This window comes from Rhinopithecus bieti, unplaced genomic scaffold (genome assembly GCF_001698545.2).
Source record: "Rhinopithecus bieti isolate Rb0 unplaced genomic scaffold, ASM169854v2 scaffold_19901, whole genome shotgun sequence".
NCBI classification, from domain to species: domain Eukaryota; kingdom Metazoa; phylum Chordata; class Mammalia; order Primates; family Cercopithecidae; genus Rhinopithecus; species Rhinopithecus bieti.
Window position 1 is genome coordinate 51,169 of NW_016809629.1, and position 11,735 is coordinate 62,903.

Genomic DNA, 11,735 nt, shown 5'->3' on the forward strand with positions numbered 1-11,735 from the left:
GTCCAGTGGTCAATACAGAGAATGCGTCCACCTGTCAATGCAGAGGGTGGCTCCACCTGTCAATACAGAGGGTGGGTCCAACTGTCAATATAGAGGGCGGATCCACCTGTCAATACAGAGGGCGGGTTCACCTGTCAATATGAAGGGCGGACCCACCTGTCAATACAGAGGGTGGGTCCAACTGTCAATAGAGAGAGAAGATCCACCTGTCAATACGAAGGGAGAATCCACCTGTCAATACAGAAGGCGGGTCCTCCTGTCAATACAGAGGCCAGGTCCAGCTGTCAATATGAAGGGGGGGTCCGGCTGTCAATACGGAGGGCGGGTCCAGCTGTCAATACAGACGGTTGGTCCAGCTGTCAATACAGAGTGAGAGTCCAGCTATCAATACATAGGGTGGGTCCAGCTGTCAATACAGAGGGTAGATCCACGTGTGAATACAGAGGGCAGGTCCAGCGGTCAATACAGAGAATGGATCCACCTGTCAATGCAGAGGGTGGGTCTACCTGTCAATACAGAGGGCGGGTCCAGCTGTCAATACAGAGCAAGGATCCACCTGTGAATACAGAGGGAGGAACTACCTGTGAATACAGAAAGAGGATTCACCTGTCAATACAGAGGGCCGGTCCAGCTGTCAGTATAGAGGGAGGATCCACCTGTCAGTATAGAGAAAGGATCAACTTGTCAATACAGAGGGCAGGCCCACCTGTCAATACAGAGGGCAGGCCCAACTGTCAATACAGAGGGCTGGTCCACCTGTCAATACAGAGGGCGGGTCCACCTGTCAATATAGAGGGCAGGTTCATCTGTCAATACAGAGGGCAGGTGTATTAGCTCATTTTCACACTGCTGATAAAAGACATAGCTGAGACTGGGTAATTTATAAACAAAAAAGAGGTTTAATAGACTCACGGTTCCACGTGGCTGAGGAGGCCTCACAATCATGGTGGAAGGCAAAAGGCACGTCTTACATGAGGGCAAACGAGAGAACGAAAGCCAAGCCAAAGGGGTTTCCCCTAATAAAAACATCAGCTCACATGAAACTTATTCACTACCAAGAGAACAGTATGGGGGAAACTGTCCCCATAATTCAAGTATGTCCCACAGCACCAGGGAATTATGGGAGCTACAACTCAAGATGAGATTCGGGTGGGGACACAGCCAAACCATATCAGTGGGTCCAGCTGTCAATACAGAGGGTGGGTCCGCCTGTCAATACAGAGGGTGGGTCCGCCTGTCAATACAGAGGGCGTGTCCATCTGTCAATACAGAAGGCAGGTCCAGGTGTCAGTACAGAGAACGGGTTCACCTGTCAATAGAGACGGCAAATTCACCTGTCAATACCGAGGGCCTTGTCTCAAAAAAAAAGTTTTTTTAGTGAAGAGCAAAAGTTTGGATTTTATTGTACTGTAGATACCCAATGGAGTTTCTGTTGGGGGGGCGGTGGTTTGAGACAAAGTCTCACTCTGTTGTCCAGGCTGGAGTGCAGTGGTGCGATCATAGCTCACTACAGCCTCAGACTCCTAGGCTCAAGTGATCCTCCAGTCTCAGCCTGGTGAGTAACTGGGACTACAGGCATGTACCACCACACCCAGCTAATTTTTTAATTTTTTGTAGAGACAAGGTCTGACCATGTTGCCCAGGCTGGACTTGAACTCCTGGCCTCAATTGATGCTCCCACCTCAACCTCCCAAAGTGCTGGAATTACCAACATGGGCTACCACCCAGCCCCAGTGGGGTTTTATTGAAGGATTTCCAGTAATGGAGTGAATCAGTCAATGCTGAGGGGAGTGTGAAGGATTAACTCAAGTCAGGCAGGAATGCAGGCAGAGAGATCAGTTGAGGTGATGTTTGCAATAGAGCAGAAGAGAAATGACTAAAGCTTTGGTGATGGGAATGGAAAGAAAAGAGCAGATAAAAGAAACATATAGGAGTTAGTTAGCCTGCCTGGGACACATGATGTGGGATAGGAGGCCAGGGAAAAGGCAGGAATGACTCCTGCAGAACATTCTCTTTGGCCTCATGGGGGCCCTCTGTGGCCACTCCCCTGCTGCTTTCTGGAGAGTGGATACACTTGATTTTCACTGATAGGGCTCTGAATTTCATTGTTTGGCACCAGATGCAACTTTGATCTACAAACTGCACTCATTTTTTGAGCAAGATTACAGATGAGTTTGTAGCAACTGTCTCCACTGTACTGGCTGATAATTAATTCCTCCATATGGTCAGAAAATTAAGCCATGTAAGAACCTTTCAAATGGTCTCCCTGTCTTCATCATGTCTCTACACTGCCTTCTTGATTTTCCATTGTAATGGTTGAGGATCCCATGAAATTTAGGTTTTCTCAGAGAAGCAATAATCTTCATGAAGGATGAATTCCCTCAAATGCAATTCAAGTTATGTTCCTTAGCAACTGAGTGTAGCACAGGAAGACGGGTGGGTCTGCATGTATGTGCAAGGCCAAATACTCTGTTGGCATAGTATAAGAAGTTTCTAAGTGAACCACAGCAAGCTCCAGGGGACTCCACAAAACCAACTTAACCTGTGAGACCAGGTTGGAAGAGGTGTGGTTTCTTCTTATCCTGAGAAAACCAGCATTCCAGATGTGAATGTATTTGCAGCTCCATGGAGTGGTGCATGGTGACTGCAGCCGATTGGACCTCCCTGGTTTGCCTTCAGCCTTGTTGGATACCCCCTAAAAGTCCCTTTGGAAGACCCTGAACTTCTCCCCCAAGTGAATTTATTGCAGCAGTTACATAGCACCTTGATCCATGCCATCTTTCATAAAATCCCACATGTAATTAGTTTCACAGATGATACGACCAAGTGGCCACAAATAGTTTTAATTCATGGAAAGTATTTTATGAACACATATACTTCATGTTAAGTGGCTAGACTTGGACATAGACAACCTCCGTTTGAAAAAAAAACCTCATTGATTCTATTTCTTTGCCTAGATGGGTATATGAAACATTAAGTGGCTCTCAATTCCATGTTCCAACATTCAGACAATACCAGGATTTCATTCTATGCATTAACTTCCGGAAGCTTCTGGGAATTCTCTTAATTCCACCTGGTCAAAAGTCCTCTCTTCTCCCACAGGTTTTTGTTCAGATGAATTTGGCAGAGTTCTTCAGTTCCTATCTTCGGGGAGTCCAGCTGGGCCATAGGCAATTTCTGGCCTCCTCTGTACCAGAAGCCCCAAGGTCATAGGAGGGGAGATTTGCTGGAATTCCTCTCACTCACTCAGTTGCATTTCTTTTCCTGGTCAAAGGGTTTCTTCCCATGGCTTCCCTGGAGACCTGTTGCCCTGGTCTTCCACCCCACTTCTTCAGTGCGGGCTCCATTTACAGTTGGGTTTCAAATATCTATTGTGTCAAGATGGTGTCAGTACCTCTTCAAAATAGCTTTAATTTGCTCATTCTGAGTCCTGTGATCTCCCTAATTCCTGGAGCACAGATCTCTTCTCCTTTTTAGATCCAAGTTCACAAATCTTACAAGTACTTTTTGAATAAATCTCTACAGTATGGCTTGGTCTGCTTATTCACCTCACCTGCCAGGGCTACCATCTAACGAATGTCCTAGAACTCTGTTTATGTCATCATAGAGCTCAGTAGGGGCTTGCCCCTGATACTAGTGCTCCCTGACCTCCTAGACCTGCTCTAGGTACCTGGGCTGCTACAAAGGCTGGCTGGCGCACTCCTTCAGTCTGATAAGGCTCTATGAAGTGATGAGTGGGATCCTGGTATCTTAATCCATTCCTGCTGCTATAAGAAAATGCCACAGACTGGGTAATTTATAAATAATAGAAATTTGTTTCTCACAGTTCTGGAGGCTGAGAAGTCCAAGATCAAGACTTCTTAAGCCATTCCTGCTGCTATAAGAAAATGCCACAGACTGGGTAATTTATAAATAATAGAAATTTATTTCTCACAGTTCTGGAGGCTGAGAAGTCCAAGATCAAGACACTGATAGATTCCATGTCTGGTGAGGGCTGCTCTCTGCTTCCAAGATGGCACCTTTTTATTGTGTTCTCTCATGGAGGAAGGGATGGAAGAGTCAAACACACTCCCTCAAGCGCTCCCACGAGGGCACTGATCCCATGCATGAGGGTAGAGTCCTCATGGCCTAATCACCTCCTAAAGACCCCAGCACTATTGCACTGGGAATTCTGTTTCAACATGAATATTGGAGGGGACACAAGCATTCAGACCACAGGAGCTGGGTTCCAGGTCCACATTTAGGGAACAACATCCAAATCCATGTCTACAACCCATCTGTTCAGATGACTCTAGAGCAACTGAGTCAGCCTCAGCTTTACCTGCAAAGTTTGAAATATATGTGTTTCACCACCCCAGCCTCTGCCCTGGGATACATGTTGATCAGGCATGAAATTCAGTGGGAATCAAGGACAGCTTGTGCTTCCCAGAGCTCACCAGATGTTAGAGGATTATGCATGCATCTTTCAGTTGCTCCACTCTAAGAGCCTCTTCCAGGAACCTGCTTTTCCTTCTCTTTTACTCATAGGGCTAAGATTCTGTCTTCTATTCCCTTCCTCAGCAGCTGCCACCTCCACTCTGGGTCAGGGATGTTTTTTCCACCTTCTCTCTCCCCTAAAGCCTGCCAACCACTGGACCACAGTGTTCCTTACTCTCACTTGTAGAGCTGACCCCAACAAATGAGCACATAGGAGTTTGGGGCTTAATTTTTATTTGTTGCAGAGGAAACATGGAGAAGTTACAGCTGGAAGTTTGTCCATCAGGGGCTCCTGATCTAATGTACCTGAGAAACTTTGGGGATGGTGAGGCTTCACCTCAGCACTTTTATTTCCAGGGATGGGACTCGCTATCCACCACCCTCCTCCATCTGACTAGTCCCTATAGGAGTGCCTCTTGGAAACCCCTTCCCCAACCTCAAATTGCAAACTGAACAATACATATTGCCTTGCCTCACACAGGAAATGTGCATCTCTGGAATTATCTTCTGGGTGTTTTCTTAAACTAAATATTATCAGCACTTTGTGGAGCCCCCTCCCTTACTAAAGGCCTCCTTCAGACTCTTGGAAGAGAAGCCATTCCTATCATTCTCGCTATTCCCACTTGTGACTGGTAGAATAATCGTCCCCCACAATGTCCACATCTGTAATCTCAGGAGCTCAAGCCCTGATGTGTATGAGGTCCAAAACAAAAAGGATATGAAGTCTGTGGTTTAAACTGCAGTAACTTTCACCCTCAAAATCACAGGTCATTAATTTATTCATTTATAAAAGACATATTAAATGCCTATGATGACCCAGGGCTGAAATGAGGCCCTGGGTAGTATCTCCAATTGAGAACCATCTAGGATAAGGGTGTCCAATCTTTTGCTTCCCTGAGCCACATTGGAAGAAGCAAAATTGCCTTGGGCCACACATAAAATACACTAACAATCGCTGATGAGCTAAAAAAAAAAAATGCAAAAAACCTCATAGTGTTCTAAGAAAGTTTCCAAATTTGTGTTGGGCCACATTCAAAGCCATCCTGGGCCGAATGTGGCTGGTGGGCTGTAGGTTGGACAAGCTTGATCTAAGATGATGCAGGAATCAACTAGAATTTGGAGGAGAAGAGTGTCTGGTCTTGAGGACTAGAGAATGGCAGGATCAGTCAGCTGGGCTGAGGTTCAAGTCCGGGCTCCAACCTCAAAAGGCTACTTGGACCTTTTTCAAGGTGGATTGAAGATGAGGCTGCCTACAGAAAGGTTAAGAAAGGTTCAGAGAAGCGTGCAATCCTCCCCTTCTCCATCCGTTGCCCCCCATCCACTGTACCTGCAGGCATAGAAGCCCAGCCCTCATCCACAAATGGGAAGAACACTCTCAATAGGCTTGCTTTTGAAGGCTTGGGACTTATTCTAAAATCTACTGCTGCATAATAAACCACCCCAAATCCATGGTGTAAAATAGCAGCCATTTGATCACAACACTTAGATTGTGTGCATCAGGAATTCGGCCAAGGCACGAGACGGACAGTGCTCCACCTGATCCTGTACCTTGGCGGGATTCAAATGGCTGAGGGCTGGAATTGTTCAGTGACTCTTTCCTTTACACGTCTGGTGACTGGACTGGGCTAACCAAAGGCTGGGCTCAGCTGCGACCGTCAACTAAAGCATCTACCTATGGCCTCTCCATGTCATGTGGGCTTATCACAGCATGGGGGCTGGGATTCAAAAGTGAAAATCCTGAGAAAGTAACTTTGGAGAGTGGGGTTTCTGAGGAGCAGGAAGCTGCTGGCCCTTACTGAGCTGGTGAGGTGAGTGAGCAGGTCTGTGAGCCATGGACGGTTCATGGAAGGACAGAGAACATACAACGCCGTCCTCCAAAATATGGCCTTTGGGGTCACTCCAGAGTGTCCCTAGGTGACCATAGCTGGATTAGGAGAGGTTCATAGCTATGGCCACCAAACTGAATGCCCACTAGAGAACGCCATCTCAGAGGAGGACTAGAAACGGCGCTAGTCTTGGCCGCAGCAGGGATTCTTGTGTCAGGTCTCAATCATCCGTGTGCTCAGCTCCATTTACCACCTCCTATTCCTCTACTCCTTATTCCCCATGCCCTGCCCGCCTTTAAGTTAAGTCCTGCAGACTTCACCTGTTTACCTCCGTGCAGGGCTCTATGTCCCGCAAGCCCTGTTTGAGGCTTAGTTCTCTACCTGGAGGAGCCCCATGTATTTCTGTAGTCTGGGTATCCGGCCGAAGCCTGCAGCTCTAACACCCTGCACCTGGCCCTGGGGCATCCTCAGGCAGGAACCATGCTGAGGCGAGGTCCAGGCATCTATGCAAACTTATCCTGGGCCAGGGTCTTCTCCAAGGAACGATACATTCTGCCACTATGATCATCAGTTCCACCTCTTCATACTCTTGGCTTCCTGTCTGCTTCCAGGACACTTTTGACTTTGGGACCTCACCTTAACCAATTCTCTGGAGTACAACTCTACTTGTTACCTGCCTGCCCTCTCCCCAGACTGCCTCCTGACTGCTTGTTGACTCTTTTTCTGAGAAAAGCAGGCAGACTCTGCACCTCTGACCCAGTTGGATTTTGCAATTTGGCCTCCAGGGCAATTAATATGGCCTAGGAGTTTCTAGCTTAAACTAGCCAGCTGGGATCCTCCCTTTAGGTGCCTGCAGGCAAGCCCATGTCCACTGAAGTCTGCCCCTTTCAGACTGACTTGCTACTGGATGAGGATATGACAGCTAAATGTAAAAGGACTTTGCTTTGCTAGAAGCCTGGTGTCTGGAGTATTTATAACTCCGCCCATCCCTAGTTCATGTCTGCACTTCATTACATCTTTTCTTCTCTGTGATTGACCCCAGCTTTGCCCATTCATTTCTGGATATCTTCTGGCTCAGCAGGTCTGACTGACAAGCAAGATGACCTTCCATGTGGCCAGGGCCATTTTCCTGCTGACAGTCCCCAGAGCCAGACTGAGTGAGCCCCATGTCCTGTCGTTTCCTGGCTTCTGGACTCTTCTCTGGCTCCTGGAGGGTTGGAGGCCCATTAACTCCTGGCTCACAGCCCCCAACACACCTTCACTCCATAGCTACCTTGTGAGGGAAAATTGAGAATTTGATGGAGCAAATGGAAGACAGAACAGGAGACACATACTCTTCACAGCTCTGCAAAAATGTAGATTTAGCAGGGCAATTGGCAGAATGAACTATCTTAGAAGCATGGGAAGTCCTTTCCATAAGGTGGCTATAGTTGCCCGAAATTTTGGTCCTGCCCCAGTAGAACCAGCCACGAACTGGACATCCCACTCCCCACAGTGAGACCATTAGCACTAGCATGGTGGGGGTGAGGAAGGCTGAACTTAGGGTTTGTTTTTGTTTTTTGGGGTTTTTTTTTTAAGAGGCAGGGTCTTGTCCAGGCTGCTGGAGTGTAGTGGCACAATCATAGCTCACTGCAGTTTCAATCTCCTAGGCTCAAGTGATCCTCCTCCCTCAGCCCCCCAAGCAAATGAGACTACAGGTGCATGCCACCATGCCTGGCTAATTTTAAAAATTTGTTTTGAGACAGGGTCTCCCTATGTTGCCCAGGCTGATCTGGAACTCCTAGCCTTAAGGGATCCTCCTGCTTGGGTCTCCCAAAGTGCTGGAATTAAGGACATGAGTCACCGCATAAGGTTCTCTTGACCAGGTAGAGTTTCTTACATGAACTGGTACGGCAAAAATAAAATCAGTGCGGTGGGTCCAAGAGAATTCCTTGGAGAGCGAAACTCAAAGTGCAGGGTTCCAATGAGGCTTCATGGCACTGCCTCATGATGTAACTGTGTAGGCTCCAGGGAGGGCAGCCAGGTGGAAGCTCGTAGGGGCTGAGCCCCCACATATCTGCATCTGCCTGCTGGGCCCTACAGTTCTTGGACTGGGGCTCTTCTTGCTGGGTTGAGGGTGCATTCAATTGAGTCTCCCTTGCTGTGGCTCTCAGAGCCTCACACTGTTGATAGCATTGCTTGTGAGATATCTAAACAGACTTGGAGGCCCAAAGTCAATTCTCATTTTAGGGGATAGTGTCAAACTTCAAAGCAATTCACAATCCCCTAGAACCTACCTGTCCCAATTTGACCATCTGTCAGGCCGACCACCAAGTGTGGAAACAGGGCCATGTTGTTCTATCACCTACCTCCAGGGGAAAGGAGTATAGCAGTTCGCAGAATTCCCAAAAGCCGCTACTGATACCTCCACCCTGAAGTCACTTACACTGAACTGTGAGAGCTTTCACTTCTGCTGTCCTAGATCATTTTTCTACCCCACTGCCGGTGATAGAGCTCTTCTTCCTTACAGAGAATTCACACTATGTGTTACAAGCGAGGTTGGCCGTCCACCACCTCCCACCACAGAGCTGGGCAGATGAACCAAGTCTGGACAATTCTGTGACACCATGCCCTGGTCATCATGATTGGTTCAGAATGAGCGTGTGACCCAAATCAAGCCAATCAGTGAAAGACTCAGGACTTCTGCTGGTGCTGCCAGGAAAGAGATTCTTCCTTTCTATGGGATCAGTGCTAAAGCCTTTAGTCATCTTTGGCTGAAGCCTTTAGTCAGCGTGTTGCCTTTAGCCATCTTTGCCTCCTCAAAACCAGAGCTTGCCTATGAATAAAACAAACACTTTGAGCAAAAGCAGCAGTTGAAACAAGAGACAGGGCCTTGAAGAAGTATTTCCATCCTTAGATCAGTTGTATCTGCAGAAAGATGGCCTATGTGCTCTTGAGTTACATAAGCCTATGGTTTCTGTTTCCCACAGTCTCCTGGGTTTTGACCATGGCACCTGCAAGGGTCCTCACTGATACCTACTCTCCTCTGACTACAGTTTCTGTGCCCAGTTCTTTTTGTCCTCCACTCCCAGCTGCTCTGGCAGCAGATCAAGACTTAGAAGGCAGGGACAAGAAATGTAATATTTGAGAAGGGTTTATTTGCAAAGGGACGAATTCCCAAAATGTGGGTAGGGTAAAAGCAAACTATGCAAAGACTAGACAGGACTCTGTAGAATGGAGTCTGAGAGAATAGGGGGGAAAGCATGCCTGTAGCCTGAAGGAGAGTCATGTGGATTAAGCTGCTTTGAGAGAACCAATGACTTACTGTCCAAGGGCACAGCTAGCCTAGGGTGGCATCACAGGAGAGTCAGAGGAACAAATACTCTGGCCTCACTCTCCTCCTTGCTTCCCATTTCCTGATGGTACTCCCTATTGACTGAACCCAACCCAAAGAGGGAGGTAACTGACTAACTTGTACAGGTCAGCCTCCCAGAGCAAAGGTCAGGGCAGGGAAGAGATGGGGGTGGGTCCAGAGGGCCAAAGAGAAGATGCACAGACCAAGGAAAGATTTCCCACGTCACAGGGCCTGGGGATGACCTAATGAGCAGTTCATGGCTATGGACAGTAAGCCACATTTGCCCCAAGAGAGGTCATTTCAGTGGAGAGCTGAGAGTGACCTAGTCTTGATTCATGAGGCTGTTCTTGGGATTTGGATTGGTTCATCTAATTTGGTCCATCTTCCATTTCTTTTTTTTTTTTTGAAATGGAGTCTCGCTCTGTTGCCCAGTCTGGAGTGCAGTGGCACAATCTTGATTCACTGCAACCTCTGCCTCCTGGGCTCAAGCGATTCTCCTGCCCCAGCCTCCTGAATAGCTGGGATTACAAGCACCCACCACCACACTTGGCTAATTTTTCTATTTTTAGTAGATACAGGTTGCTCGAACCCTTGACCTCAGGTGATCTACCCGCCTCAGCCTCCCAAAGTGCTGGGATTATAGGTGTGTGCCACCATGCCCAGCCCATTCATTTTCATGATCTTTCTCTTGCTCTTTCCACGTGCAGCCTGCTAGACACCCTCCCTGCACACCACGCATCCCTCTTCCTGTCCCAAATGTCCCTCTTCCTGGATCAGAGATATTGAACCAATGTACATGGCAGCAGATCCAATGATGAGTGGCCCTGGACACACAGCTCTCTGAGGCAGCTACAAGACCTAGTGGACCGGAAGAGGCACAGTCCTCAGGATACCCCAGGGGTGCACAGCTGGCATCGAGCATGGCCACACCTGTACAACAGCCTCTTACTGGGAGAACCCAAAGAATCCCAGCATATTTAGGCTGCAGAATGGGCCAGGGAAGTTGGCTGCAGAGGACAGCCCACAGAAGGACAACCCTGGTAGGCAATGCAACCTCCAGAGTGCCCCACTGGGCCGGTCAAGCTGTATTGGGCCCGCCTCTCAGTTTGCCTTCTTCCTCTGCCTACTCTTGCTTTCTGTTCACAGGTGTTGATCTCTGATAAACATCTCTGTCTCAGTGTCTACTTCTAGATCATCCAAACTGTGACAACAGTAATTAGAGCAGAGTTTCTGTAGGCACCTGGCACTGCGCCCACACAGCCCTCTCTGCCGTGTACTGTGTCTTGTCTCCTGCACTGTGGGTGAACTGTGTCTTGCTGTCACCGGGGCTGGCACGGTGCATGGGACCCTGTCCCAGCTCCCCTCTCACTCACCCTGCTTGCCCTGATCCAGGTCCCTCTTCTGTGTAAATGTTTCCCTTCCTCCTGGGTCATTTCTGTCTGCATATGAACCTTCTGCTCATTCTGCCTTTCAGAAAACAGACCGATGCCCTCCTCCAGCCATTGTCGTAGTTCTCTTCTTCTCTTTATAGTAAAACTGCTGCATGAGTTGCTTTAATCTCTCACCTCCCATTCTTTCTTGTGCTTCATCACTCCATTTAACCTTCTTTCATCTTAATATCCTAGAACCTCCACATTGTTAAATGGAATGAAAAATCCCCAGTCTCCCCTTGACTTAGCCTATCAGCAGCATCGGACACAGTTTATCTTTTCCAGGGACAATGGTTGTCTGGTTTTCCCTTCTGGCTGCTCTTTTCCAGTCTCCTTTGCTGCTTCCTCCTCATCTTCCTTGCTTTATTTTTTTAATTTTAAAAAATTTTTATTGAAGGCTGGGTGCGGTGGCTCACGCCTGTAATCCCAGCACTTTGGGAGGCTGAGACGGGCAGATCACGAGGTCAGGAGATCGAGAACATCCTGGCTAACACAGTGAAACCCTGTCTCTACTAAAAATACAAAAAATTAGCCAGGCACGGTGGCAGACTCCTGTAGTCCCAGCTGCTTGGGAGGCTGAGGCAGGAGAATGGCGTGAACCCGGGAGGCAGAGCTTGTAGTGAGCCGAGATCGCGCCACTGCACTCCAGCATGGGCGACAGTGCGAGAC

The 11,735-nt window shown here is 48.1% G+C and overlaps 1 long non-coding RNA gene across 1 annotated transcript in view; it reads left to right on the forward strand.

Annotated features, from left to right (window-relative positions):
* Positions 1-3,692: 3,692 nt before the first annotated feature.
* LOC108540707 (uncharacterized) overlaps positions 3,693-11,735 on the forward strand; it is a 29,501-nt gene continuing 21,458 nt past the window's right edge. The window contains exon 1 of the long non-coding RNA XR_001888744.1: positions 3,693-3,791. This is a non-coding gene — a long non-coding RNA (uncharacterized LOC108540707). The remainder of the gene's footprint in view (positions 3,792-11,735) is intronic.